Below are 25,590 nucleotides of genomic sequence, written 5' to 3' on the forward strand. Positions count from 1 at the left end.
GATTTAATTTTAAAATGTTTTAGATTACATATCCTTATGTATTCAACTCTCATTTATTGTTAATGGTTTATTTTTGTTCATCATTTCCACATATCTCAAATAATATTCCTTCTATTTGGATGTTTGTGTCTCTAGAAATTTTCACTGAAGTATAACTTCATTACCAACAGTCTAAGTTTAAAAATGCTATTTTTACTATCAAGTTGAAAACACAAATGCATTTAGACATACCCATGGTGTTTCCATCAAGATAATTGCCAATAAAAATATGTAAATAGCAATATTTACACATTTAAAGATAATTGACTCTTGGCCTTTTGGGTACTTCTGAAAAGGAAAAGAGGAGAAGAGAGGACAGAAGGGGAGGAGAGGGGAAGAGAGAGGAGAGGAAGGAAGGAAGAAAAAGAGGAAGGAAGCAAGGAAGGAAGGAAAGAAGGGAGGAAGATATATACTAGACAATACAGAACTTTTTTATTCAATCTATCTCTACTTATCATTTCCCATAAAGATCTCCTGGTCCATTTTTCATCTTCTGTGCAAAAGTCTGAGAGTGGCCATTTGTTTATTGAATGTTTCGTAAGATGGAATTCATCTTGCAAAAGAGAATAGACTACTTCTGCCTGGAGAGAGAATGGTTTCAATGTTTCAGGAACAGTTTAGAATCACTTGGATCCTGATTTATTGATATCTGTTTTGAAAGCTTTTAATAGGGAACCAGGTGTATTGTATTTGAGAAGGATAAATCCTAAGAAAGAAATAACCTGGTGTTATCATTTACTGTTACTCTGAAAGATAAAAAAACTCACTTTTATTCATATTAAAAACATTAGTTTTAAACATGAATTACCTTAACTTTTCACCTTTTGCCAAACTCTTTTATACTTTCTTTGGATGAAATTTTTTTTTTCTGTTCTAGAATTATTACATTGACTATAAACCTTTATTACTTCATTTCTCATCTGCCTTGGTTTTATTGATCACAGTTATAGAGCAAAACAAAACTTTGTAATCAAATGTAGAGTAGCATACATTGTTAAAAATACAGCAGAGATCATTCGAAAAGATAATTTGGGTTATTTTTGTTTACACTAAAATGAAATGAAGAATGTAAGCAAAATGACCTCCAGAGTTCCCGAAATATGAATGCCCTAATACCCCAATAAAATATCCTGCCTTCGGTGCTCAATTCATGCCAAGATTTAATGATCTCCAAAGTATTGATTTTATTTTCAGTTCCTGAAATAATAACTTCTTATGATAATAAATCTTCATACTCTAGACAAATCAGTCATGTGTAGTGAAATCAATCTTTTTACTCAGTAACATTTTAGTTTCTATATTGAAGGCTTTTTTTTTTAAAGGAATATGTTCCTATTTCAACCTGACTCTTCTGTTCTTTTATATTCGGTTTTCATACAATACTCCAAGGTCGAGAGTAAAGCAATGTTTCTAGTCATTACTTTTCTCAATGGATTTGATCAGTATCTTCCTCCATATAAGGTAAAAATGTTGCATGATGTTGTCTTCATTTTAAGTTTCTATTTATTTATCTATTTATTTGTTTATTGTTTATTTATTTATTTTTGTCATTGATTATCACCCCTCTCACAGTTTAAAGAGGAATGTGAAAACACAGCTTCTGCCCTTAATACATATACTAATTTATTGGTTGTCTTTCCAGGTTGATTCTTGGGTTTCTGGTTGGAATCTTAAGAGATCAAATTCTGGGGCAGTGCAAGTTTCAGAAAGAGTATGCCGGTTATTTTTTGACATGGTGAGTTGGAGGTATGTGTAGAGAATTTTTGTGCATATGTTTGTACTCAAGATCATCCAGGTGCAATGAGGAGGAAAAGAATAAGTGAGAAACAAATGAGGACCAGAGCTTTGAAAGTTAGGTCGAATAAAGGAAAGACCGAAATTGAGTCAGAGAATGAATGTATAGGAAGATGTGAAAAACAAAAACAAAAAGTCAGTGGTGTGCTGTGATGTGGAAGTCAGAACAGGAAGGGGTTCAAGTAGGAGAGAAGGGATAACTCGTGAAATATGCAGATGATGGAACTAACATTAGAATTGAATGCATCTATAGAATTTGCAAAAACAAGAAGTTGTTAATAATCTTAGCTGGAGCAGTGTTAGGAGCAAGAAAAGTGGCTACTGAAGTAAGACTCTTGAATGCATTTTTGTCTTTCCATGATGCCAATTTTATTGAACTTCTCAGATAAACCAATTAGGTGCCCACACAGGTTAACACACAGCACACAGAGAGGGGAAGTACAGAGTCTTATGCGACAGTGCAAAGGGATGAAAGTCCTTAGCATCTCCAAAGCGAGTTCTATTGACTAGCTGAACACAGAGCGGCACATGGGTCCCAAGCCAGTGGCTATGAAGGGTCAGAAGGTCAGAATCTCTCTAGCGTACCAGTCCGTGTTGCTATTGGAATAGGCTTGAGCATAAGCTCTCTAAGGTGTTCAGCTTATATGGACCTTACAAGATGGAATCCTCATGCTTATCAGTTTCTGCAGATGGGGCCAGACGTTTCTTTGGTTTTAGGTGTTTTGGTTACTCTCTAAGGGCAATTTCATTATGTGCAAGTTGACATTATTGTCATGATTCCCATGGTATTTATTTTGTAATGTCTAAAGAGTCAAAAAGTCCTCATTTCTTTATGCTTATACAAGCAGTTACATCAAGAAGGAAAAATGAAAACCATGTGGAGTAACTTAAAGAATGTGACGGGAGACAGTCAAAACTGCCAGCTTAGGTTTAGCTTTTAAAAGCAGACAGGGAAACAAAAGTAATGATAGCTAGAGCTAGAAGGAATAGCTTTTTTCTTTCTTTCTTTTTCTTAAAGAGATGAGAGGGATGAACTTGAGGACAATCTTTCCAAAATATCTTTCTACTAAAACAGTTAATAATCTCTTCATTCTTTTCTTAGTGCTATGAGTGAATTTTAGAACTTAAGTAGTCTCTTTAATTTTAAATTTCTCATAGTAGCCAGCATATTAGGGGGAAAGAATAACCAATTTTCCTCATTTTATCAGGATTGAAAGTCCTTTTACAGTGTCTATCTCAACCAACTAGGACATATTAAATATAGTTTTACATATATCTTCTTCAGTCCATAATTTAAATCTTGATCAGTCCTAAGATTATTCCTAGTGAAAAGAATAAATATGACCATTCTGTTTACAGAAAAAAGAACAATGGTAGCACTGTTTCTCTACCTGAGGCCTCCTATGGCTTATGACAACTCCTTCCTCTTCCCCTTCACCACAATGAAGCAGTCTTAGAAGCCTTGCCTTCTTTAAACAGTGTAAAAATGCCCTTTTAAAAAGCTTTGTTGTCATTAGATACAGCTTTGGTGGAGAAAGGTAGAAAAAATAATTGGATCAACTCATATTATCAGATCTTGAAATTCAATCTGATCATTTCTATAAAGAAATTCTTGTTCTGAAGTAGCCACCTGCAAGGTAAATCAGATGGCTTATTAAAACATTAATGCTGTGCTCGCAGTCAGTTATGCCGACTAAGTTGCTCTAATGTCTTTTCCCCCTACTCTGGAATTGGTGTGTGTGAGATGCTCTAATGTCTTATACATTAAAATTACAGGATCCTTGTGAGGTAGCATTATATTTAATGCTTTTCTTCCAAGTGTCATCTATAGTGGATTAAACATAGTGAACAAAATACTTAATATTTTCTCTTACCTTGCAAAACCAATTATTTGCATTGAAAGGGCACTATGCCTTTACTAACACGAGCATGACAATTTTATGTTCAGTGCAGTTATAGAACAATGTGGACTTTTACTCTGTTTTTCTCTGACTCACCACACCACTTTTCCAGTAGAAAAAAATATATATATTTTTTTAAAGATCAGAGATCTGGGAATTTTCAAATCTTACAGAGGCTGTTCACATCAAGACAAGGAAACAGTTATAAATGAACAAATAAATAAATAAATGGTCCAATCAATTTGCTCTGGGGCACTGTAATGCCTGAATCGATCTCACTCTTTGATTTAAGCCGCTGATCAAAATAGGGCCATCCACCCAAATCCAGAGCTCTGCCTCACTGAGTGTTTGCTAATGGTCCATTAAGGACTTGAATTGTTTCCAGAAAATTTTGCTTTTGTCTTCTCTTTTATTCCTCTTTCTTGTAGGATCAAAATGTCTTTCCTCAAAGATTCACTGCTTCCACTTGAAGCTGAATTCAATTCTATTGATGTAGCTGCGGTTACTTTTTTTGAGAGGTGGGGTAAGGGGCATGCAGAGAATTTTGTTTTATTGCATTTTCTCAAAGTTTATTATATATTTCTAAATATAGAAAGAGGCAAAAATTGAGATTTCTATCAAATCCTCTGATTTGAGTATGAAGTAGGTTTGATCCTGCTATTCAATAACGTATTTCCACTCTGGCCATGTATACCAGCCTTGTGCCAGACCCTCAGCAGAGTACAAAAGATAAAGATTTGATCACTGCTTGGTAATTTTATAACTTAGATGGAGAACCCAATTACGCAAGTGCCTAGCGATATTTCCTTATGTGCTGGGTGATAAGTGAATGTGGCCACACCTGGACGAGCAGCATATGAGACAGTGAGCCTTCAGTGTCTTGACTTCTCTAGCTTAGAGTCTGCATTCCCTCTCGACTATATTAACCACTGTGAGGCTATAGGGAAGCATCAAGATTCTACACAACTCACTATGAGAATGACATAGATATCTTTTGATCTGTTTGCTTATGATTCAGTAGTAAAAAAACATGAAAGTAACCTAGAACCAAAATTAAATCGTCATTCTTGCTAGGCTTTGAGATTCAAACAACTCTTTGTGGTATTACTGAGAATGACTGCCAAACACAGAGGCCTTAGAGTAAAAGAATATACAACCTTGTAAGTTATCGCTAAATACCTACTTCGAGTTTTACGCAGAATATAAGAGGAATAATTAGGAAAGACTACTTTGTGGCAGAGGTTATAGAGGAAATGGGGAAATCATAACACAAGTTGTATTTGTATATCGTTTTCCTTGCATCATAGTTTGACTTATTTATAATAGTTCTTCTCCATAAATTCGGCTTAGAAATGTACCATAATCGTTTCTCTGGTCTCTTACTACAATGCGAACTTTCAATGTCAGCTCCTTGTAACTGTCTCATTATCATGAGGTTTCCTTGTTTATATCTTACTCAAGTATAGGTGCCTCTCTCTAACAGTAGTTTCACAGGATAGAAACAGATTAGGCGCAAATGGTTCAAGACTGATGGTTATGCCTCATATTGAGGGTAGCATGTATTGTGGCAGCCTAACAGAACTTTGAGCTTTACAGCTCATGCAGCTTAATTTTCATCTCTAAAAATATTATATAGATTTGTTCATATAATTTAGGTAACTACTTATCTTTACTGACAGGTGTAAACTGTTATTCTACTATTTTGCTAGTAAACTGGATGTTGTGGTATTTTATCTGCGTTTTTACCTATTCTCTTTTATTAAGTCAATGTGACATAACTACCTAAAGTTCATTTTCAGTGTAATAAACCCATAACATAGCTTTAAATTTTCCATTACATTAATAATGTCAACATTTGATCCACTGTTATCAAAACAATACCGCTACCAGTGACTATGTTACATTATTATTGCTCAGAAAATCTGACCACCAATTAAGCCCTGTGTTGAATATTTTAAAAGGAAAGGACAGCAGTGTCCTGTTCCCCATTCATGACTACCTTGTGTAAACGCATCATTGGTTCATATGGTAATATACTTTTTGACTTTGAGGAATTATAATACTAATACATATTATATGGGAATCGGGCTCGTCTTCTTAACACCAATTTAGTAACCAGGTTGTAGCACTAGGACTAAAATGTGCTTAAGAGAGCTTCTGAAGAAAAGATGTCAGGACTAGATGGTTTTATAGTTGCGATCTAGCTAAATTTTAAAGAATAAATATTTCTGATATTTAAATAGCTTTGGCCTCAAAAAAAGATAAAAACTCCCCAATTCATCTTATAAAGGTAGCATAACTTTTAAAACTTCTTTTGTGAAGTATAACATACATGAAGAAAAGTTTACTAATGTTAAATGTATAGCTTGAGGTACTTTTGTATATTGAACACACTTGAGCATACAGATTTAAAAAAAACAATATTATGAGTACCCCAGAAACCTCCCCATGTCCATTTCTAGACAGTATCTCTTGCTGAAGATATCTATTATGCTGAAGCCAAACTCTGATTTTAAAAAATAATGCAATAAAATGAAAACTACAGAACATTTTTACTTATGTCGAGGTAAATTTTCCAAGTAAAATATTAGTAAATAGAACTTAAAAATATATTTTAATAGCTACACAATTATACACATGTGTTATTAATAATTTAATTGGTCACCATTATTTCTTGCACTCCTTCTGTGTTCTTGCTAAAATATATACTTTGCTAGTAGTTTTTTCAGAAGGGATTCTGAAACAATTTTGGCTCTTCAAAAAAAAAAAGAGAGAGAGAGCTTCCAAAAACCGTGGCAACATTCTCTAAAATTTACCAAGAGGTGGAAGAAACAGATATCGTCAACCTGCAGGCCCCAGGGTTCCTAACCTATATAATTAGAAAGAGGCGGAGAGAGGGGGGTCAAATCAAAGTCCCAAATTCTCAGCTTAATAGAAAATGCACTGGCTTTTCACTTCCATTCTCTATGAGGACAAAGAGGTTAAGAGAGGGTAAGTTATCTCCCAAATGGATCTAGCAAGCCCCTTAGGAGTCAGTATGCATCCAGAGGCTCAACATTTGGTTTGTTCCAAACATTAATGGCTTGACTTAGAATCTGAGGTAATTAGAGTTTTGTTTTGTTTTTTGTTTTACCTTGTTTGGCAGTTTTGGAGTAACAGAAATGTTTCACTCAACATCTTGTCACATGTTTAAAGTGGAAGAATAAAATAACTACTTTTTACTTCTTCAGAGTATATAGCTTAATTTAAAAATGTTGTTTGCATCTTCATTCAGAGGAATCTGTTTTATAGCTTTGAAAATGAGTCTTTTGCTGACACTTAAATAGTCTAGATTTAGTGAGTCAAGGGAGCAGTATTAGTGTTTTTAATGCAGTATTGTGAATCACTTTATTGTATATTCTGTGAATACTAGTGAAATATTACTGCATTATAACCATTCTTCATTGTAAATAATGTTTTATTTTTCACAGTTATAAGAGCTGAATGTGTCTGAATAAGGCTTATATGATTCAGCAATCTAAAAATACGAGTGCATATGTTAAGCAATATTCTCTGAAGTGTAGTAATATAGCCTATTGTCAGTATTTGAGGAACTGCAATAAAGTACCTATAACAATGGGAAAATGAAGGATATAAAATGGCTTTTATATTTTAGAGTTAAACTACAAGATAAATACTTAATGAATCAGTTTGTAGATATGAAATCATCTAAAAGAGGCAAAATTGTTCTTAATATAGAAGCACTGGGGTTATAATGTGATTGAATGTATGAGCATATTCGAGGGGAGAAAATATAATTGTGAATAAGAGTTTGTCAGCCATGGAAACCCAGGAAAATGGGCATTACAGAGGGAAAATTCAGCTCATTTAAATGCTGCATAACAGAAGGCACTTTTACCACTAAAAGCTTACCTAGATATCTTTAAATATTTGGTAATTTAACTGGTCTGGTATGTGATTATTTAGATATCAAGCAATCTTTTGATTATGCTTTGACTCACCATTTATGTCATCTTACAGGAAACATGAATTTCAATTCCTCTAGCCCATATTTCTGTTATTTCTCATGGTAAATAAATACATTAGGGTTTTGATTTTATTCTAATTAAAATTATCTTTTAAATGAGTGCATTAGCACTCTGCTTTATTTATCTCTTTTGGCTGAACACGAACCATCCCATGAGAGGAGGGTCCTTATTTCTACAGCGATAGCGTGGGGTTAAGGTACACTTAAGGTAGAGGACCAGCCCCTGGACCTAGGCAATGCTTGCCCGCCTAAGAGATTTCTATGGAAACAGCCTCACTCCAAGGTATCCCTCCTGCTGGGGATCACTAAGGATACCCTGGACCCACTCTAAGGGTTTTAACCAATTCTTATGAGGCTATTAGCAAAGCTCCAAAATAATGTGATAATATATTATATATAGTAAGATTTTTAATTATCACATTGAGTTCATGCATTTAAAATTTTATATTTTAATTTTTTTAAAAATTTTGAACTACTTTACCTTATATGGTTATTATATATATTATCTTTATTCCGTACCTTGTAATTTCCCACATATTGCGTTGGAGTTTTGGTAGTTGTTATAAAAATATAAACATATTATACATGTTACTTTGCAACTTGTATTTATTTTCCTGTTAATTATGCAAATAAAAGTTTTAAAAGCACTTTTTAAATCCCAATATACTATTTCATATTATGCTTGTACCATTAATGCAGTTATTTGATTCCCTGTTGATAAAAACTCAGATGGTTTTGTTTTTGCCATTATAAAGGTATAATAAATGCCCTTCAATATAGATGTCTTCATAATGTTATTTTTATATTTGTAGGATAGTTTCCCAAAGATAGTGTTACTATGTTAAATGTACTTTTAACTTTAAAAGCTATATTACATTATTTTCTAAAATGACCGTTGTGTTTTCCACTTCCACAAGTAATGTATAAAAATGCCGATTTCCCAGCTTCCTCACCAACACTCAATGTTAACTTTCTTTGTAAACTTTGCTTATGTGATGGATGAAATGATATTGTGTCACTGTCTTAATCAGCAATTAATTTACTGAGTATTAGAAATGTTCTACATCTATTAATATGTTTTTTGATATTTGCATTGTTTTTCTGTAAATTATTTGTTTATTTACTTCTCTTTTCTATGAGATTGTATTTTCCTTATTAATTTGAAGGAGCCCTTTATATATTAACAGTGTACTTCCTTTTTGGTTCATATGTGTTGTGAAACTTTTCTTCCATTCTATGGTTTCTCTTCTGAGTTCATTTATGGAATCTATGGTGATCTATAAATACATGCATTTTATTCATACATTGTCAAATATGCGTGTCTGTTTATTTTGGCTTCCAGGTTTTCTGCCTTCCTAAAAAGACTTCCTGACTCTCAACAGTTAATAAGAATATTTTTAATAATTTTTTTGTAGTATTTTATCCTTTTATTTATATGTTTAAATCTTTAGCTCATCTTTAATTTAACTTATATATAATTTGACTTAAGATTCCAAGTTTGTTTTCTTAAAGCACATATATATTAGTTAGGAAAAAACAGAACATTATTAATGATAATAAGATATACATTCTTTGCTGAACATTGGTAAAGTTTGAGAACGTAAATATAGCATCTACTAAAAAAATAAATTTATAAGTAAGTCTATTTAAAGTATTAGTCTTCAATACTTTAAATAAAAAAATTTGAGAACGTTTTTGTATATATTTTATATAATGCTTCATGCATTAGTAAGATGATATTGTTTGAAGGTGAGCTACAGTATTGTCCCTATAATGATATATTCATTTGTTGCTGCTTCCAGTTTATGAAATCTTGGAAAGTTTTCAGGTTTTTTGGCTTGACTAGTGCGAATCCCAAGAGCCTAGGTTGCTATGCTATTTTGACTTTTTGATCGTCGTCCATATCAGAAGATAGAATTGATAGGTTCGAAGGGAAGATTTTCTCCAGTGACTTAAGAATGAAACTTAAGAACATATCCTTGTATAAACATAAACATAAACATAACTTGTAAATAGTTACTAACTGAATTAATTCCATTGATCATATTATGTACTGATCTCCTAAACACTAAAATAGATTATTCAATGAGAAGAGGACTCCATTCATAACTATTTCATTAAACCACGTAGAGGTAAAAGTGATGAATACTTTAGTTGAAATCAATGTGGTTTTAGGTCTTTGAATTGTGACAAAGTAAGGTGGGAGCTAGAGTGGAGATGAAATCAGAGGAGTAGCATGTGGAAACTTTGAAGTCCTGAAAATTGCTTCCCTTGAGTAAATACTACTTGCATTAGTCTCATGTGGGAGATCCCTTTTTTCATGTTAAGCATGTCTGTGGACTGGTGATGTGTTTTCACCAGCTCTTAGAAAATTGAATATTTGTATATAGGTAAATATTAATCTGCCAGTTGTCAGGTATTCTGAGATAATATCATTTTTTTTTTTATTTGTTAAAGTAGCATTTATTCTAGGATCATCATTCTTGTTCCTTGGTTAGTTTCTTTTCTTTTCTTTACCCTTATATGATAAAAGTTGTCTGCACTATTGTTTCATTAAATTTGTTTTGGTGAATATGTGTGTGTGTTAATGTGTGAAAATTTAAAATTTAGAAAACACTGCTTCAGAAAGCATTATATTCTAGAGTATATTAATCCTGACCATGTTTTGAAGAAGATATTGACTGTAAGGTAGGTACTTAGCAGTTCTTGCTAGTCTTAAGTTTTCACTTGCCTACATATCAGGCCTCGAGGTTGCACTAGTGATCCTAAGAGTATAAACTGAGATAAGAGTAGCTATAGGTACCAAGTTCCATTTGGTAGTTATTCTGTCAAAGGTGCCCTAGATCTAGAATAGACCTAAAGTTTCCAGTTCTTAGTATTCACTAAAATAGGATTCTGACTGACAAAAAGCATCCAAGGTTGAAATAGAAATCAGGAACCATAGAATGGGTTGAAGAACCTAAAAAAGCCCTGGAGCTATTTAATGAGTTCTGTGTGTGGGGTGCTGGATCAGACTCTGAAATTTTTAAGTTTAAGTTGTCAACTTTAGTGGATGACATTTTTAAAAACATCTAATCTTTTTAAACTGTAATATCTATATTTTTGTCTTGAACAATCTTGACAAAGTTTTTTTGTTAAGTTTATTAATGTATTTAGATAATCAGTGCTTGACTACTTTAATTTTTTTTGTTTCGATTTCATTAATCTTTGCTCTTATCTTTATAGTCTCCTTTGAACGTTGGTTAATATAATTGGTTTTTTTTTAATGTTTTAAGTTGAAAGTTTATATTTTTAATTTTCATTATTTCTTTTTCTCATATAAAACATTGGGGTAGTAAATTTTATAATAAGTACCATTGTGGTATAGTAAGTACCACAAGTTTGGATATATTTTTATTAAAATTCTGTTTTGAGTATCTGATTTTCATTTTAGTTTATTTTTCAATATAGAGATGTTTATATTTTTTTCCTGTCTTAAATTTAATTTTCAAAAAATAAAACATGTTTCTGTCATTGATTTGGTCTGCATGGTTATCTTTGGAAATTTATTTGATTTCCCTTTGAGATTTATTTTTATTCATATAGCCTAGATAATGACATGTATTCTATTGTTAGTAGATTCAGAGTTCTATAGATGTACATTAAATCAGTCTTTATATTTATGTTGTATATTTATGTTATAGTTTTATTTCATAGGCTTATTGGATATTTTTTTGCCTGTCTACTATTACTGATTTACGCACAGAGGACCTTGAACTGCAATGGGGAAATTTGTCCATTCTTTCTTATAGTTAAAATAATTTTTTCTTAATATGTCTTGAGTGCAAATTCATTAAAGTTTGGGATTGTTATACTCTCCAAGTGAGTAGACCCTTTAATCACACGGAAGTGATTTTTTTAATTCTTTTAATTTGTTTTGCTTTAAAGTGTCTTTGGATCTGATATTAATAAAGCTAATCATATTTCTTTGGATTTTTTATTTCTAGTTTTTGTTCTTTTCTTTCCATACTCTGTGTTCATATAATTTAGGAGAGTTTCTTGTATATGTATTTTTCTGGCTTTAGCATCTATACAGCTTAATAGTCTTTGCCTTTTAATCAGAAGGTTTAATTCATCACAGTTATTGAAATTATATATATTTATTCATTTTTTCTAATTTATTTGATCACATATTTTAGATTAATCAGAATTGTGTTTTACTTATTACATTTTCTCCATTTACTATAAGTTACTCTTGGCAGTTTACTTGTACATTTTACTAAAAAGTATCTAAATTTAATCAGTATTTTTGCCCTTACACCAGATAATTTAAGGATCTTAGAATACTTTATTACTATTCAATATTAATGATAGTTATCCAATACCTTAACTCTGTTTTTTCAACATGACATTAATACCTAATTTTAAAAAATCAGCAAGTTTTAAACATGATCATATAATTTTCTTAAACCTTTCTAAATTATGTTTCTAAATTATGTTCATACATTTTTTAGTTCATTATAATTTTAAAAAATAATGACCATTTGGATTTTATGAAATTGTCTTTTTACCCCTTTTTGTCCTCCATTTTTAAAAGCTATTTTATCGCTGAATAAACAATTTTAGGTTTATTGATCTTTTTTTTGTACAGTAAATTTATTCAATGACTTTAGGCTTTTGGTATTTATATTTAAGAGACACCTATCAGGGTAGCTGTTTGTTCCTTTGTAGATTATTTATAGTATTTTGGGGGCTGCATTTGGGCATTTTCCTTGTCTTTTGTGTTTTCAGGTTCACTTTGGTATGTGTAGATATGGGATTTCCTTAGGTTTCTTGAGTTTGAAAATTTTATGTTATTACTTTTTAAAAACTCTCTTTAAACATTAGCCCTTAATATATTGTTTCTGCCACATACTGTCTTTATTATACTTCTAGAAATATAGGAAGTTCTCAATCTATCCTCATGTGTCTTAACCACTCTTTTATATTTCTTTATTTTTTAACTTTCCAAGATGTATTCTGAGTACTTACTGTGGCTCTGTATTCCAATTTGTGAATTCCTTCTTCATCTATGGCTAATCTGCTCTTTAAGCTGTCCATTTAATTATTATTTTGTTATTCTACTTTTTAATTACTAGAAGTTCCCTTTGGTTATTTTCTAAATAATCTTGGTAATTTTATAGTCTCTTATTCTTTATTCACATGTTTGGGCCTAACACATCATGTACATCTTTAATTTAAATTTATTATTATACATATACTCCATATCTCATATTATTAATATCTAATATTTGTGCAGATCGATTCTGCTGTTTATTGTTTCCTGTCGACTGTGATGCAACATTAGTCAATAATATCCAGGTTCTTGGGATGGTCCAAAGTCATCAAATCTGTACTAATGAGGATGGTTGAACTCCATGGCAGCTGTTTCTCTTTATTCTGTTGCATGTGAGGAAATCCTGGTATTGTTTGTATTAATTGATGACTGAAGGTACTTAAAATTAGAGTAGAATTTGACCCCTTAATGGATCAGGACAATGCTAAATTACCTCATTTTGCCCTTAAGTCTTAAATCGATTTTTTCCTTTTCTCGGTATGTTAATGTATTGAAAAGGTAAACACTGTAGTAAAATTATTCAACAATTTTTTTCATTTTTTTAGATCATTTCCTTCCAATGCTCTGCTTCTTTCCTTCTTATACCTCTCTCCCTTCTGCCTTTTCTTTATACCACCCTCTTTCTTTTTCCCTCTAGTTTCCCTCCTTTTCTCCTTCCTTCTTTATTCTCACTTCCTTACAATTATATACTATGAATAAAATCTACCTTTCAAGTTTTTAGAAATATTTTTTGAGTTTAAGAATCAGATACTTTAATATGGAATATGTTAAACCTATTCTGAGTTAAGGAATACCAAAAGGTCAAAGAATAAAATTTTTAGCGATGATCATATATATATTTACCTAATCAATATAATTTAATTTAAAAACCTAGATCAGGTATAATAATTAGTAAAAATGAACATAAAGACAAAAATCTTCCTTATAACTATCTTGTATGCTTATTTTCTATTAAATTGACTGAAATTTGGCTTACAAATTAGTAAAAGAGCTTGTAAATGCTGTTAAAAAGCTTTTACTTAACATCTATGTTGCTGAAATATGAAATATTTTTATTGAAATCAAAGTTTGAATTTAATGACCAATATCCTTTTTTGTGATTGTCCTATATATTAATAATGATTTATATTTTTCCTTTGGTGAATTTATGCTTTTCAGATAATTAACTTTAAGATAATCTACTTGTAAATCATATATTTGCTGTTTTTAACAATGTAAAAAAAATAATCTCTGCTTTGCTGTAATTATTCTGTCCATAAAATGTCCAGAATAGATATGTTTCCCTTTATGCATTTTTTGCTAAATTCGTAAGTAATCCCAATGTTGGACTTCACATCACTTTGCTGGTGCTAACAGAAAACAAGAACCACAGTATAGATTGTCTTACTTTTCTTGTCCATCTGGGACAGCTATAGAAAAGTGAAGCCAAACCAAATTCTGAAAAAATAGCAGCTTTGTAGTGCCTGGCCCAGGAATCTTGCCACTTAGACCAGAAATACTGGGGTCTCTAAAGAGTTGCTTACCTTTTCAAGTGACCTCAGGAAAGCTGTCAGTCGCGGACATTTCTGCCCACTTATTTACAGGCATGCAACTCTTTGAGAACTACCTTTCTATAAAATCTCTATGTGCTAGATCAATTCTTAAAACATTTTGATTTTTGAAACATGAAAATAAAATTGTTAGCATGACATTTGCTCTTTTATTTTTTTTTAAAAGCAGGGATACTTATCCTGTGTGTGCAGTAAATTACTGATTTTAAGAAATTAAAACAAAAATATATGCCAGGTAGATTAGAACCATGCTTTGTTCTAAAGATAATTTTGTCTTCCATTGTAATAATTAAAGACCATGTTTTGCATGTTTGCATATTCTACATATACGCTAAATAAGAAAATCAACTTTTAAATTTAAATGCCGAAGTATAGAAAATGACTAAAATTCCTAGATAAAGATATGAGAATATACTTGAAATAAACATGAAGTAATAATAGTAATAATAATAATAACAACAAATCTTTAACAAATTAAGCTTTTAACATATTGGAATATTTAGCTTCAAATTCAGTTTGTTCTGTTGAAAAAAATTGAGGAAGTTATTCTATTTTGTTATTTTTAAGTTTATTTACATAGAAAATAAATTGAACATTATTTTTTTTCTTTTCAAAAGAATCTGGAATTATATGAATAAGCCTTTGTTTCATGAAAATTGAAAGACATTTTTTTTTGTATCGTTTTAATTATTTGAATTATCTTCCTTAGTTTAAGAATGCCAGCACATATAAAACTCCTTATAGGCTTTTGCTTTTAATTAGCTATTTTTTTCTAATATCTTTTATATTTGTCAAATAACAAAATGGTACGTGCTCTAAACAGCAGTCCCCATCCATTTTGGCACCAGGGACAGGTGTTCCTATGAGAACCTAATGCCTAATTATCTGAGGTGGAGCTCAGGTGGTGACGCTAATGCTGCCCAGGTGGTGATGCTAATGCTGCCCAGCTGCTGCAAATACAGATGACGCTTCACTCGCTCGCAGGCAGCTCACTTCTTGCTGGGCGGCCTGGCTCCTAACAGGCTACAGGATGGTCTGCAGTGGGTGGGGGTGTTGGGGCCCTTGGTTTAACAGCTTTTACATGCTGGATCCCATGCCCAGCAACTTTCTGGCTTTGGCTTTGGAGATTCTCATTTGCAATAGTTCTATTATTCCTTCCATTATAGATGCTTTATAGTGGTAGTTGCCCTTATGGTTTGAATAGTCCCTCTTGTGCCTACTTAAATTTTGATGTGCCAATGGTCAAAACAGTATGAATTTTTTTGTCTTAATTTCCCTATACCCTCCAGCAATACCCCCGCCCCCAACAGTTTTTGCTGTGGACTTTGTGGATCCTCTAGGCTGCCATCTTGCTTTCATGGATTGAAGTGTATCCATTATTTTCCTTTGTTGGCATAATCCTCCCTAACTCAAGGGATTTACTCATTCTGGCTGCCTGTGCAAAGAAAGGTCTTGAGAACTTCCAAGACCTCCAGGATGCACCACCTTGTAGATGAGGTTGGCCAGTAACCCAAATGTTGTGGCCCGATAAGTCTCACTGGGAAAAAACTGAAATCTCTTACAGCGCAAATTTCTACCCGGAAGCATTAGGACAAAGAAACAGGAAGTGCTCAGAACATAACAAAAGCTGAGCATGATGGGAGAAAAGCTTACAGAGATCCTGGAGAGCGCCTGGGCGGGTCGCAAACTAAAAGTATCTCTGGATACAGTCTCCTGCTTCTAGGGATCTTGGAATATGCAGCCGCTGTCTTCAGTCCCGTGTCATCGCCCAAACTAAAACAAGTTAGTAATGAGTTTGTTGTCCTTTATTCAAAGGAAAACAATGCGTAGTTTGGGGGAGTACAGTGCATCACAAGCAGTGGTGCACTTTGCTCGCGCATTTTGGACAAAAGTTGGTTTTATAGTTAGAAGCAGCAGTGCGTAAAGGGGGGCATGGTTGGCTAGGAGATCTGGGTTTTCGTTTTAAGGCTAAGAGGTCCTCCTGTTACCTAGGGTGAGGTAAAATAGCTAAAGCTAAGATAGAGGACTGTGATTGCGTGCATTAGGTTTCATCGACAGAGGTTTCCTTCAAGTGCACGTTGAAGTAGGTTAGACTTGTGACCTGGGCAGAGCCAGTAGTGTGGTCTCCATTTTATGGGTCCTGATACACAGATCAGCTTTATCATATCTGATATTTGAAATATTGTTTAGGTACCTTGATTGCTATTGTCCAGAAGGAAAACCATTTCCTTTACCCTCTTGGTTAGTAAATGTGAACTTACAAATAAAACTTATAAAAAACAGATTAACGGGGAAAAAAGATTTATTTATATGCATGACAGAGCTAATAAAAAAATTACCTAGCTCCCTGAATGGTTATAATGAGAGGCTTATATACTTAACCTAGTGGGGGAAGAGGGAGAAAAGACTTCTATGTGAAGAACAAACAGGTTTCTTTAGGAAAGGCTAATAGATTTTTAGAATAAAGGGAAGGTTTAAAAAAATGTTATGTTAATGTTTGTTTATGTGGATGCAACTGGTCTTTCCCCCAAAGGAGGTTTATGGTAGGTTTACTTTGCTCTCTCTCCTGGGAGTAATTTATGGCAGCCTCATTTTCTAAAAGTTACTGCTTTTAGTCAGATAAAGGAAACTCCAAAAAAGGCTTCTTTCTGCATCTGTTCAATCTCAAATTTTCAGCTTAAAACAACTGTCATACCAACTTTGGGGTTCTGAGTGGGTCCCCACATCAGAAAGTCTATAATTCCATTTTAGATGTCCTTGTAGCATAATCACTAGTTGTACTGATGATTATAAAATAAAATTTGAAAACATGGTTTTATTTTAGACAAAACAGTAGCCTTAAGCATATGGCACAGAGGAAGCTTTTGCTTAAGTAGCAACAATTGTTCTCTTGTGACATAGTTTACCATGCAATTTGTTTCCAACAGATTTGAAATTATTCATTGCCTTTGAATTCCATCCTACATATAATGAAGTAGAGAAGGAATCTTGAAGTGATTTTTAATAAATTGAACAGATAGTGGCACAGTTAATATATGGCCTCCTGGGTGTGTTTGCCCAATATCATAAAAGAAATAACTTCTTTAACTCAGTTTGTAATCTGCCATTTTGTAGCTGTAGAAAAATTCCAAATGAAGAGAAAACACTATGGAAACAATTTTAGTTTGTTTAATTGCTACCGTATCTATATTTTGTCTCTGCACATCCAGTTCTGTTATATCTGTAGTTCTGGGCATTCATCTAGAGAGGTTCTCTTTTTCTCTGAAAATTAAGAAAGCTCATTTTACATATTTTTAGAAGCAATATACTTAATTGGAGACATTTTCAATTTTCTATTAGAAATATTGTAGTAGATAATAGCAACCATTTTATCAAGACAAAGCAGAATTAAAAACCATCTAGATTAGTCTTCTAGGAACTGACACTATCTTGCCTGTGAAAGCTGACTTTATCCAAAACACTGCTGTGAAGTTACAGAGCAATTTCACTCGAGTTCATAGTTTTCTATCAGAAAATAACCTTTCAAACACATAGAGATGTTTAAATTCCAGTTCAGAAAAAGATATAGTATTTCATTTGTTAAGGACTTCAAATCTATTTAAAAGAGAAAGATAGACCCTAATGTATAGACATTCAATTTTCAATTGTAAAATTGATTCAGTGAGTTAGAATTTGATGATAGAAATTTCAGTTCTTCCTCTAGGGTTAAGTTTAAAATACATAACTCTTTGAAAGAAGACAACTTTCTCTAAGATTTTCTTTGACATCCCTGGATCTTGGCAAGTCAGTTTTTAATTTGGTTCCTCTTAATGATAACTTTTATTTCCTGTTCTATGTATTTAACACATACATGTTGCCATGAATTGTTATTTTGTTTTAAATAGATGCAAAAATACTTCATGCTTGAGAAGACAAGGATCATATCTTATATTGTTTATGTTCTTAGGGTCTAGTGGAGTACTCCAAACTATTCCATGTATAAATAATTTGTATTCATGATTCTGAAGATGAAATTGTAAACATCTTTTTTTTGGGGGGGAATCTAAGTGTTTAGGATTAGATAATCTATATTCACTCAAATCACAATTGTCTCAAGTAATATTGATTTAGCAAAAATGACTTTTGTTCTAAAAACTTTTGATAGAATGGATAATATTTAACGTTGGAGGCATTCCTTAAAGATTATCTTTATTTAATTATTTGATATCAAATATCAAAGGCATGGTGAGTCCAAGACTAAATTGCCTAGCCCAATAATAATGTCATTACAAAAATAGTTGTAGACAGTTCTTTTATGCTTGTGGTATTTTCTAATGCTTCATCTCTTACGCAGCTGGATCTCCAGGGTCTGAAGCTGACTAAGGATTATTTGAAATAAAATCAATTAAATTAAAAAGCCAAAGCAGAGATGAGTATGATTTGGCATAGCTTCAAGTTCCATCAACATCTCGATGGTAAAGAAAATAAAATCAAGGGTATTTAGATAAATGAAAAGTGATCTGAACGCTCTTAAACCACCAGAAAGGTTTCATTATACAGTAGTCCTCTCTGATCTGTGGTTTCACTTTCCGCAGTTTGTTACCTGAGCTCAACCACAAATCTGAAAATATTAAATGGAAAATTCCAGAAATAAACATTTCATACATTTTAAATTGCATGCCATTCTGAGTAGTGTGATAAAATCTTGCTCGGTGCCCCTCCTTCCAGCCTGGGATGTGACTCATTCCTTTGTCCAGTGTCTCCACACTGTAGACGCTCCCTGGCCTTTAGTCTCTTAGTAGCCATCTCTGTTATCAGATTGACTGATTTTGCCGTGCTTTTGTTCAAGTAACCCTAACTTTACTTAATAATGACCACAAAGCACAGAGAGAAGTGATGCTAGCAATTAGGATATGCCAAAAAGAAGCTGTAAAGAGCTTCCTTTAAAGGAAAGGTGAAAGATTTTGACTTAAGGAGGAATAAAAAAAAAAAAAGTATGCTGAGGTTGCTAAAATCTAGGTAAAAACAAATTTTTTCCACATGAAATTGTGAAGAAGGAAAAAGAAATTTGTGCTAGTTTTACTGTCACACCAAAAATTAAAAATTGTGGCTATAGTGAGTGATAAGTGCTTAGTTGAGGTTAATAATAGAAGCCTAAGAGTACATCACAGTGCCTATGCCATTCACCTCACTTCATCTCATCACTTAGGGATTGTATCATCTGTCAGCATCACAAGAAGGGTGAGTACAGTACAATAAGATATTTTGAGAGAAATAGAGACCACTTTCAGATAACTTTTATTATAATATACTGTTATAATTATTCTATTTTGTTATTAGTTGTTGTTAATCTCTTACTGTGCCTAATTTATAAATTAAACTTTATCATAGATATGTATGTATAGTAATGATCATTGTATACCTAGCGTTCATTATTATCCATGGTTTTAGACATTCACTGGGCATCCCCTACAGATAAGGGGGAGTTACTGTATTGCAAAAAGTATGTTTTCATGGATTTCTATTACCTGGTATATAAAAACCATGCAGATTGCTTAGTACTCTTTTTACTTTTATTTTCTAATCTAGTATTTCCGGTGTTCAGCCCATTCTTTATGTTTCTAAAGGCCACTCATTGTTTGAAAACATTTGGACTCCTACAAAAAGAGATCTTTTATTAAATTGTAACAAGATGTATGGAAAGGAGAATACAGAGTCATCACAGGAGTTGTTCAGTTTGTTGATTGTTGCAGTCTTTTCATCTGTAAAATAATGTCAGGGACTTGTGCAATTCTTCTGGTAGCAACATCTGTCCACTATTGATAAAACTTTGAATATGCCAATGCATGATTGGAGTTGTTTATCTAGGAGAGCACATGTCCATTGGGTAGATTTTTTTTTTTTTAATATATGGATTTAGAGAAGCACAGATAAGAGGTTTGCAATTTCAGCTAACATTTATTAAATGTTGGCTGTTTAGTAAGCATTTATTTTATACACATATGAATTACGCTATTTAATCTTCACAACAATCTTATAGGTAGGGGCTAATGTTCTCTTCATTTTATAATGGAGAAATTGCCTGGAGTCACACAGATGATAAATGAGACGCCGATATTTGAATTCAGGTTTTTCTGATGTGAGTTCAAGATCCTACCACTACAACACTATTCTGGAGGACTTCAGCTGCCTCACAGATTGTCTTAGTTTATTAAATTAAAATTTGAATGCAGGGACATTCATGAGACAGTGTTCTCATGAACTTTCTTAAAGAAATGAAGGAAGGCAAATTGGGCAGAAGGAGAGGCTGAACTCTCATGCAGTTGTAACTGAGTCCTCAGCCAATCTACAGAATTTAGAAAGCTAGGATGGCCCTTTAAGATTGTCCTGAAATCAGGTAGGGGCTAGACCTTTTTAGCCCACATTCAATGGTAACTGGATATGGGCTGCTTGAGAAAGGGTATGACCTTGGGTGATGCTGGTATTATGAGGCTTCACAAGCTACTACTTATTTTTTAAGTGGGTATGCTGTGCCTACCACAGAGCTACTGCAGTAAGTCTTTTAAATAGTAATTCTTAATGAAACATCCTAGAATAAATAATTCATTATCTATATTAGAATGAATTAAACAAATACAGTTAGGGGCAAAACTAAGCATCCTAATAATTTCTAATTGTATACAAGTTAACTGCACAACTTTTTACCTATATGACTACTTACTTTCACCTTTTCTTATATATTTCTAGGGGAAGTCCAAAACATTTCCAGAGCTTCTTTCTCTCTGTCCATCTTTATTTGGTCCCTATTCAGATATACTAATAGCCTCCTTCACACTATCCTCTTAAGCTATTATCATCTTTTCTTCTGTTTTATTAAGTGTCTTGGGCCCATTATCTAAACTAGAATGCTGTCTTTCTATTGCTTTTCTCTAAATTATTATTATTTTTTTAATGGCAGATATGTTCAGTTGACTCTAATTTATTTTCTTACCTCCACTGAATATTTCTTCTTCATAAGTGGTTCAGAACTTCTTGATTAACAGTGTATTTATTTGTCTAGCTTTCTTTGTAGAAAAGACAGTAATATTTAAAGTGGCAGATTGCTGGCATGGGGTCCAGGAATCATTAAGTGCCGCTTTCAAGTCTTGTAGCACAACTTCAGTTTGAGTTATTATGATCTTTAAGGCTCTGTTCCTAAGTGTCTGACAGCCTAGTCCAGTAGTCAGTGATCTCAGCCCTACAAAAGTCAAAAGCTAGAATGTCTTCCACATTTTATTTAGTTCATTCACTTTCAAACAATAAATAATTTACCTAAAGCAGCCCAGATAAGTGACAGTTAGTCTAACCTCTACCATTTACTGGCATTAGTTTCTGCATCTTTACAATGGAAAAATAAGCTCTGCGTAAAGGATTATGGTGAAGCTAAGCAAAAAGACATATAAAGAGGAGTGTAGTAAATATCATTAGTAGATGTTTAATAAATGGTATACATTGTTACTGTTAAAAATTACCATGCATGTAATATTAAGCCTAATTGGTTTTAATTGTTCAAACAGAATCTATATTTTAATTTTTATCATCTTTCTAATTCTATTCGTGTACTCTCCGAGAAGACTGAAAAGAACAATATACAATTGACATCTGGGATATTTATTTGACAAATATAAATAAATATTACCAACATGTAAGATACACTATTCTAAGTAATTTTAAAATATTAACTCACTGAGTCTCCTACTAATGCAAAAGCTAAGTATTGTTATTATCCTCACTGATGTATAGAAAGGAGAACATTTCATGCAAGGTCACAGAGCTGGACACTGGGGAGAAGTTTTAAAGCCATTCACTTGTCCTTGGGTGTCCATGCCAATAACCAAAACATGTTGCCTCCAGATTGATTAATTATACTTATGTGCCGATTTATAATTTTCAAAATATTTCGTAAACTTTATTAGCCAGCTCTTGACAGCAATCCTGTAATGTATGCTGCTCAATATCGACACTCTTAAAATTGGAAAAGCCTACTCTCTGAAGGTAACCAGGCATTCTTATGCCTCCACCCAAAGCAATGGGTGAAGCAGGACCCCCATCTACAGTCTTTTGACTGCATTAATAATGAAGCCTTCCCCAAATATATTAAAAACAAAAATTATTTTGTTTTTCCCTACTAAGTTTAGTCAGAGGAAATAATTGTATAGAAAGTTTCAGTGAGGAAATAAAATACAGAATTGTTTCCATTATAACAAATTATTTCATTTATTTGTCACTTTATTATTATTTATTTTGTTTATACGTGAATATCTTAAAATGAATATTGCACATTTCTAAGGAGTAGGAATATTCTTATTAGAGGATTCTTGAATTTATAAAATAATTATGTACAATTTGTTTGAAAGAGATATGATAAATTTTATTTAAAAATGATATGAGACTCCAGGAATATTACCCAGAGAAGTGTTTTTAATCTTTTGTGATAAAAAGTATTCTTAACTTATACCATCCAGAACTGTGGACTTAGTTATGAGAACTAGTCGGGTGAAGCTCACAGGTGTAACCATGGTGATTAGATGCTCTGCTGCTACACTTACTTCAGATGTAGCAATCTAATCACTTAAATTCTCCCTTATAAGGATGAGTAAAAAAACTGGGAAGAAGGAGATATGAGGATGTTCACCTCATCTGTCCCTTAAGAAAACTGCATAGTATCTTCCTGAATATCATCTACAGAATTAGACTGTCATTTTTAATAGGAACCTTAGCTTTGCTCCTATCTGTATGATTTGCCAAGAGGGCAACACTTTCTTGGTTTCTTTTTATGGATATAGTTTTCATATTTAAATAAAAATATTAAGTATAATTACTGCCCTAACATCCTGCAGAAATGTAGTAATGGTAACATGAGATAATAGAGCTTAGAGTATTCTGAACTGTTAAAAGCCAAACAAATATGATTCCATATTTTATACTCACCTCTTACTCTAATGATGAGAAAAAGGTATAGATGATACCTAATGGAAAAGACAGCAGAAATCATTGTTCATTTTTTAAATGCAGTCAGAATACATACACATGAAGAAAAATATACACAAATACACCATCTCTCCTTATCTTCCCTTTTAGTTCAGCCCCACTAAGTTCAGGAAACATATATGTAGAAATAGCATTCAAAGTTAATGATCTACTAACAGACAGTTGAGAGCTACAGTCTGCATTTAGTTGATCAATTTATAATGACATGTTTTTGCTGTGGATCACAGTGAAATGTCTAAACCAATGGAAAGATTGAAAATTTAAATAAAGAATCTAATCTTAATGTTATATTACTAGGAATGATTTGGACAGTCTCTTTTGCCCAGTAGTTTTATTGATTAAACTTTTAAAGAAACCTTCAATTAGGAATAAGATCAGTTAATCAGGATCTCCTCAATAAATTTTCCTTCTACTTGGTTAAAATTATAATGGAAAAAAGAAATAATTATGAGTCAGCCGATAAAAAATATATCTCATGCTTCAATGGGCTACCTTGTTATTGGAATTTTCAACATTGTATTTTAAATTATTTTGTCAATAAAACATCATATAAAATTAAGTATAATCATGAGATTACAGTGGAACTGATGTATTATGACTGATTATTTAGGCAGAGAGATTTATTTGGTAATGTATATCTTGATTAGCTAATAACTATATATACTAAGATACGCCAAGACATATTTTATGTAATGAGTCTAATTACAGTCAAACTATTGGAAAAAATGTGACTACTTACAAAATTACATTACTTAATGAAAAGTCATACTTATGTTATGCTTTGAGTATGACTCCTTTTTCTGACACTGAATAAGGATATCATGCACAAATCTAACAGTAAATTAATACAGATAACAAAGTTAATAAATAACCAAAGTAATAGATACTGTTCTTTTGAAAATAGTTATGTCTCAGTTATATGCCCCACTCAAATCCTCTGATGTGCCTACATACTTGTGAATATAGATTAAGGCTACTTATATGTATAGGACTAGTTATCCATAAAGGTTTTCTGTACAAAAAGAGGAACTTTGTTCATGTCTAGATGAACAAAAGAAAATCAATATTTTGTCATCTCACAAAATGGGATCTTATTTATAAAACTACAAAATACAAAGTCAAATGCTTGTTTGCCTTAAAAGAAAGGTTAAATTTTACATGCAGATTACAGAATATGATCTTCCACAGCAAAGTACTGCCTTATACCAATATGGTTCACAGTGTGTTAGGGTCACTGGTAAATTTGAGACATATTTGAAAAAATAGCTTGGCACAGTAACAATTCCATATTTCTGCTAACATTTAGTTGAGAAAAACATTGCATTATTTACCATATTCTTGAACTATTTTCGTCCTTTCTTCTATGGTTTCTATATCCTGGCAGGACTTCAATCAGGTTCTCACTATAAGTTGTTATTTGGGGTGTCAAAAATTTGACTTTCTTGAGTAAGGAATCTTGTTTTGTTTTTCTATACTATACCTATATTATCTAAATAGTATGACTAGTGCTATATTTCTAGTTATAAATATTTTATCATCTTGAGGCAGTAGATAATCAAAGAACTTTAGTAAAAATCTTACATATTTGTTATTTACCAATTGCTCATAGAATGTATTTTTAAAAATTCATTTTTTAAAATTCACCTTCCATATAAAAGGACTGTTAATCCTTATAGTATGTAGAGAGTATCACTATTATTTTACAAACCTGTATGTTAATTTATTGTGTGTTTAGTTTGTACTTTAAATGCAAAATCTAGTTCTGATTTTTTTTTAAAACCAACAATTATTAGTCTACTGGAAAGCATGTTAAAATGGCTAACATATTAGAAATGTAAGACTATATATATTTTACTTCTGGAGTATGCAGTATCTCAAGTTAAATTGCCATAATAGCTGATATACATAGCTGATATACATATACAAATGGATTTACTTTCAAATGGCTTAATATTAAATTTACAGATATTTTTGTATGGTACCATTTATCTAGATGCATGAAGACTTTGTAAACTTTGTACACTTTTAAAACTATGGGAGATGTCCGTACATTATTATTATTATTATTATTATTATTATTCTCGACTTTTTAAGAAAGGGGGCTGAAAAACAGAAAAAAAACCAGTAAGATAGATGTAAAATAATTTTTACTGACTGAGAAAACATTTTTACTGC

The sequence above is a fragment of the Pteropus alecto genome, unplaced genomic scaffold (genome assembly GCF_000325575.1).
Source record: "Pteropus alecto unplaced genomic scaffold, ASM32557v1 scaffold24, whole genome shotgun sequence".
NCBI classification, from domain to species: Eukaryota; Metazoa; Chordata; class Mammalia; order Chiroptera; family Pteropodidae; genus Pteropus; species Pteropus alecto.